Source organism: Stegastes partitus, unplaced genomic scaffold (assembly GCF_000690725.1).
Source record: "Stegastes partitus isolate 25-593 unplaced genomic scaffold, Stegastes_partitus-1.0.2 Scaffold142, whole genome shotgun sequence".
NCBI lineage: Eukaryota > Metazoa > Chordata > Actinopteri > Pomacentridae > Stegastes > Stegastes partitus.
Genome location: NW_007577873.1, coordinates 203,980 through 209,979, shown reverse-complemented (window position 1 = coordinate 209,979; position 6,000 = coordinate 203,980). Strand labels below are relative to the sequence as shown.

Below are 6,000 nucleotides of genomic sequence, written 5' to 3'. Positions count from 1 at the left end.
ACGTCAAAACTCTAAATCAAGGTAATTAAATCTGTAATTACATTCTGACTAGGCTGAGAGGGCTCTCCAGATATCTACAACATCAGTTTGAGCTGTTCAAATTTAATGTAAGGATCTACAAAGGACAATGTAGATATGTTGGGTTGAGGGGAATTAAAGACATCTATCCATCCATTATCTATACACTGCTAAATCCTCACTAGGGTCATGGAGGGCTGGAGCCTATCTCAGCTGACTTAGGGTGAAGGCAGGAGACATCCTGGACAGGTCGCCAGTCCATCACAGGACTACACAAAGAGACAAAAACACACACTCACATTCACACCAAAGGACAATTTAGAATCACCAATTAACCTCAGCATGTCTTTGGACTGTGTGGGAGGAAGCGGGAGAACCCGGAGAGAACCCACGCTGCACGGGGAGAACATGCAAACTCCACACAGGAAGGTCCCAGGCAGGGGTCTCGAACTCCGGTCCTCGAGGGCCACAGTCCTGCAAGCTTTAGATGTTTCCCTCTTCCAGCACACCTGATTCAAATGATCAGGATCGTTATCAGGCTTCTGCAAAGCTTGATGCTGAGCTGATCATTTGAATCAGGTGTGTTGGAAGAAGGAAACATCTAAAACTTGCAGGATTGCGGCCCTCGAGGACCGGAGTTCGAGACCCCTGGTCCCAGGCGTCCACGCAAACCAGGGCTCTTCCAGCTGTGAGGTGACGGCACTAACAACTGAAATAAAGACATCAAGAACTAGAATTATGACCAGATAACTCCTGCTGTAGATATCTGAAACTTCCCAATGAGGATATCTGCAGCTGAATTGAGCACATCAGTTATAAGAAACCCCCACCCCGTTTGTCCTGGACGAATGACGTTGTGGATACCTGACTTTTTTTTGTTTTTGACAAGGCAGAATTTCATAACAGATATCTGCAATACCTATCAGCCTGGTTAGTAAAAGTTAAAATGACTTTTGCGTAGGCTTTGGCCACTTTCCACTGGCAGCATTGGCTCTTTCTACCCAGGCATGGCAACGTGGGTGTAAACTTGCATATTTGATTACACAATTACTGACTTAGTTACTTTTCTGTCAACTAATCAAGTAATAAAGTGTACACTTTTAGCTCGGGCCAGTGGAGATAATGAAGGTGCACTTTCAAGGGGGGGGGGCAACAACAAACATTTGGCCTCCTACCAGCTCATAGTTGTAAACCTATTAGCTCATTTTCTTTTTCTTTAGGAAGCAAACGACATCTTTTGTGGTGTGTAAACGGGGTTATTTGCTGTACAACCAGGCTGAACGTGTGCTATTAGGTGTCAGCGGCGTGTCAGAGGGAGGAGGAGGCAGGACGGACCGAGAGGAGTGACTTTCTTTCAAAAACACTTCATCTGAGCAGCAACCGGTGCAGCAGCGGCGGCGGCGGCGGCGGTGGTGTGGAGGCGGTGGAACATGGCTCTGTACGGAAATAAATAACGGGACCGTGGAGAGGATAGTGTTTAAACCGGAGAGGACGCCTCAAAAACAACGGCGAAAAAGAGGACGAGAAGAAAGAGGAAAGAAGAGCTGAAGTCAGTGCCACACGTTGCAGTGTTGATGTTGGTATTTGGCCACGAATACCTGCCGAAAATAGTCCCGGTGAGTGGAGCTCGTCTCAAATAGCATGTTGGAGGGTTATAGTGTGCTAGCCTGGCTGTAAGTTCGCATTTTAGTCGCCTCAGACGTGAATTTTATTGTAAAAAAAATTGACAAGAGCTCGGCACTGAGAGGTCTGAAGAGCGCATTCATTCGGGAGAACAAGGTGAACAGGGAGTTAAACTTTTCTGCAACATGGCCGCTCAGATGTCACACAGCTTCCCAGAAGTAGGCAGAACTGAAAAAAAAAGGAAAGAAGAGTTTGACTCTGCTCTTTTTTAACATTATGGAAAGTGTTCACTGAAAACTGCTGAAATATTGCGCTCAAAACCGTGTGTAAACGCGGTGTCCCTCCACTGCCTTGAGAGTTGTAGTGGACCTAAGTCATGCCCACTTTTTAAATCAAAACTACTACTCTCCTCCTGTGTGGGAGGAACGTTGTTCCATTCAAAAATCCTGTAATTTTACTTTACCTGGCTTATCGCCAAACATACAAGCCTCGTGGAGCTTAGCTTGCTACTTTTTTAACATCGTAAGGGTCCTTTATGAAATTCGGCACACTGTGTTTAAGGATCAGAATAGTTCATACATGTTCATATAAGCACAATTACAGTGCAACAAGCTGAATGGAAACAGATGTAGTAAGAATGTTAGAATAAGGATGCCAGTGTTAAGGTTGGTAAATCATTTCTTCTGACCAGTTGGGTGAAAGGAAATGGTTTAATAAATCATAATAGACTTTGATGAAGCCTTTAGCAGATCATTTAATGTTTCATGTGGGGTCAGGTGAAATGATTTATCACATCACAGCCTGCCAAAACATGTTATCGGAGATGGCTGAGGCAGTTTGGGGGCTCTACCGGAATATGACAACCCCCCGTCTCAGCCCCCAAAGTGTGTTGGGATGGTTTACCTTTAGAAAGAAATAGCAGATGTTCAGATTGTGGAAAACCTGTGTAAAATCTGGGTTTTGTCAACTTTTGAGGTTAATTTGAATCATGCAAACTGTAGAAATACAGACTGATGTACACTCAACAAGGGGGATTGTTTTTGTTTTGTTTTGTTTTTTAATCATGCATGATTTCATTTACAGGTCAAAGCCAGAATATACGTTTAAATTAGTTTAAGTCATGTTTTTTTCAATTATTGATGTTATTTAGTCTATAAAGTTGTCAGTAGATAGTGAAAACATGCACGTTAGAGTTTTCCACAGCCCATGGAGGTGTCTTTTAATTGAATCCACCCAGTAGTTAAAACCTCAGAGAGATTCACTTCACTATTGTATTTCACAAGAAAAACATTAAATCCTCACAATCTAGAGTCAGAAAATGTTTGTTATTCTTACCAGAAAGTGACTGCGATAACTCCTTGACTATCAAAATAGATGCACATTACTGTAACGGTTTTGCTGAGGGCCTATCTATGTTTCTGTCTCCTTATTAAAAGCAAAATTTATCAGCTTGTTTCATTTTAAAAGTACAATCAAATGGCTCTTTATTTCTTTGCTCAAGTTCATTAACAGTCAAGGTAAATGTCAGCACTGACAGGAAATAATAAAGTGTAAAATTGAATCCTAGAGAAAAACTACACATCCAGGCAGGTTGCAGACGTCTTTAAACCGGTTCTCCCCCAGAGGGATGATCATGAAAGATAGAGATCACAGTAACTGATAGGTTGTGTCCCAAACTGTCCCCTGCAGGCAACTTTTTCCCTGGTAGATACATAATATGTGCTTTGATTGAGCAGTGAGCGATTTACTTACACCTTTAACAGGGCAAAATGAAAGGGCAAACAAGAATCAGACACCCCACTTTTCCCGGCTTTCACCACCCTAAACTTAAGCAATTATAAATAAAAATCGATTTTTTACAAGCGTAGTATTTTTACCTGATTAATATTGCAGAGAATCCTTCATAGTGTCTTCACACCAGCTTCCAGTTCATATCGTTTTATTTCATTGCCTCCATATGGAAAGATTTTACTTGCTGTTGATTTTCACTAGTGCTGAGCTGAGTTACTGTCTCCACTGTGGGTGGGGAGATAATAGCGGTGAGGGTGAAACCTATGATTAGCCACCTCTGGTTTATATAATTTCTGAGGAATTAAATTACAGTGAAATTTAAGCATTCTTCATTTTGTACATAGAAACAGTTGGATCCAACACTCAGAGGGACGTCAGCGATCTCTAGCAGTTTACTGTTTGGCTTTTTTGATGCTTCTGAGTTAATGCACAGTTAGTCGTAAAATGCAGTGTAATGAAAGACTTGTTTTCAGCACTGAATTACCAGTTTTTTACCATTGCTTAGGAGTAAATTTGTATAAGAGCTTGTTTTGAATTCCTGCAATAGTTAGTCTAAGGTCATTGACACCACAGTAAGTTTGCCCTCCAGCGTGTCTGTTCATTGATCTGATGAGCAGCTTGGTGACTAAATTTACGAGAATCCAGTGCAAATACTGGTGGGTCCCTCCTTCTAGCATATGACAGCTGCTGATAAAAAAGGTTAGGTTTGTGGCTGAGACCCTGATTTAGAGGATGTCTATGATGAAGAGTTTGGGATCTTTGATTTCCAGCCAATGAAGTGTGTCATAAACGTGCACACATGGAGTGTTTTAGCTGTTACAGCACTCTGTAGACACTCTCACAGCTGCTGTCAAACCATGTGAATGCTTTTACACTATTATGCAGTCTGGTTTGACATTACACACAGCTTCCACTTCCTATCTCTTCTATTTTGTTTTTGTCTTGCACTCATGTTGTTGCTTTCACCACAGTTTCTCATTCTTTGCTTCCTTCCGGCTTCTTAATGCGCCTCAATTTCACTTTGTGTTTTTTCTCACATCTTCATCTGCTCTGTTTCTCTTTCTCTCAGTCTCTGCATTTCTTTGTCTCTCTACATTTCTTTTTCTCTTTCTTTGGATCTGCTGTGAACACCCTACACCAGAGGAGCATGCATCAGAAAAGCAAGATTGCTAGTCCAGTTCTTGTTAAATTCTAGACTTTATTATTGTTGCCCCAAGTCGTAGGTCTATGTCAATGTAAGTTTATCTTGAGAGGAGTGCTGTAAAACAATGCAAGGGTATGCGTTTGTTTGGGCGTGTTGCTTCAGGTACAAATGAGACAATGAAATATGATCCACGAAGGCCAGTTTGAGCAATAGAGCCACAAGTTTGAAAGGGTTTCAGGTGCCACATCACTTCAAAGTGGTTTGAATAGGATTAATCAAGTACCAGTATTTTACAACTCTGTGAACGTATTACAGCAGCGATTGTTTTAGTTTTTGTTGTCACAGTTGCCAGATACATAGTAGAAATACTAATAGTGTGCTTCCAAGAACTTGCAGTATTGTACAAAAACTGAGCCAGATTCATCTTTTTTTTGCAGGACAATCATGTCAAACTTAGTCGAGGTGCTCGCTGTTTCAATTCTCATTCATTGGGAATTGTGTTCCTATCCTTCCACTTTTCAGTGGAGGATTTGGATTTGGTGGCTTCCCTACAGGTTATTTGATATTGTTTCATCTTTTTGGACCTGTAAAGCCCTCAACAACAAACTCCACTATGTCTGCAGTTCAGAACATCGAGCTTCTCCACCAGTCCTCCAAACACCCTTGGCATGCTAGCTGTCCATCCTAAATGTGTAACTAGAGATGTGTTGCTTCTGTTTTTACCTGCTTGGTGACATCGACGGAGTCACGTGGGGTCAGACTGGTTGTCTCTTTGTCAGCTCAGGGATCGAAGGTCAGGAGTAAGAGATTGGAGAGGCAAGGAGAGTTTTGGTTTAAGTTTAAATTACTTGCAGTTGATGCAGCTGAAGGTTTCTGTGTGAAAAAAGCCCTGTGAGAAGTTAGCCGTGAAGGAGAAGGTTTTTACAGTTTACAATATGTTTTGTCTCTAATATCTATTCTTGTCAACATGCAAGGACTCAAGGATGTGTGCTTCAACAATTAGTCATTTTTTTTCAGCTAGTCATTAGCCTGAAAATTAGTCCAATTGTTGTTTGTTTTCAAACAAAGAAGGAGAATATTTGTTGATTGCTCCTTCTCAAATGTGAGTATTTTAGCATTTTCAAAGTTTTCTTCAACTTTCTACTAGCTTAAATAAGTGTAAGTGGAATAACTTTGGGTTTGAACTGTTCATCTAATGTCATGCAGGGATTGGAGTAAACATTTTTGCACTGTTTGCCCTCATTTTATTGACTACACACAAAATGTGACCATGTACAGCTTACTTGCACGTGCAACAGGTGTATCAGGATTTGATGTTGCATGATCAACATCATACCCTGTGTTTAATGTACTTTTGTCACTTTTTGCAGTTGTGCATTTGCCATTTCATTATGTATCTGCAGTAGCAGCACCAGCATGACCCA

The 6,000-nt window shown here is 41.2% G+C and overlaps 1 protein-coding gene across 5 annotated transcripts in view; it reads left to right on the top strand.

Annotated features, from left to right (window-relative positions):
* Positions 1–1,394: 1,394 nt before the first annotated feature.
* Positions 1,395–6,000, top strand: part of dtnba (dystrobrevin, beta a) — a 40,030-nt gene continuing 35,424 nt past the window's right edge. For all 5 annotated transcript variants that reach the window (XR_520080.1, XM_008279022.1, XM_008279021.1 and 2 more), the window contains exon 1: positions 1,395–1,634. The gene's annotated coding sequence lies outside the window, so the exon portion shown is untranslated. The remainder of the gene's footprint in view (positions 1,635–6,000) is intronic.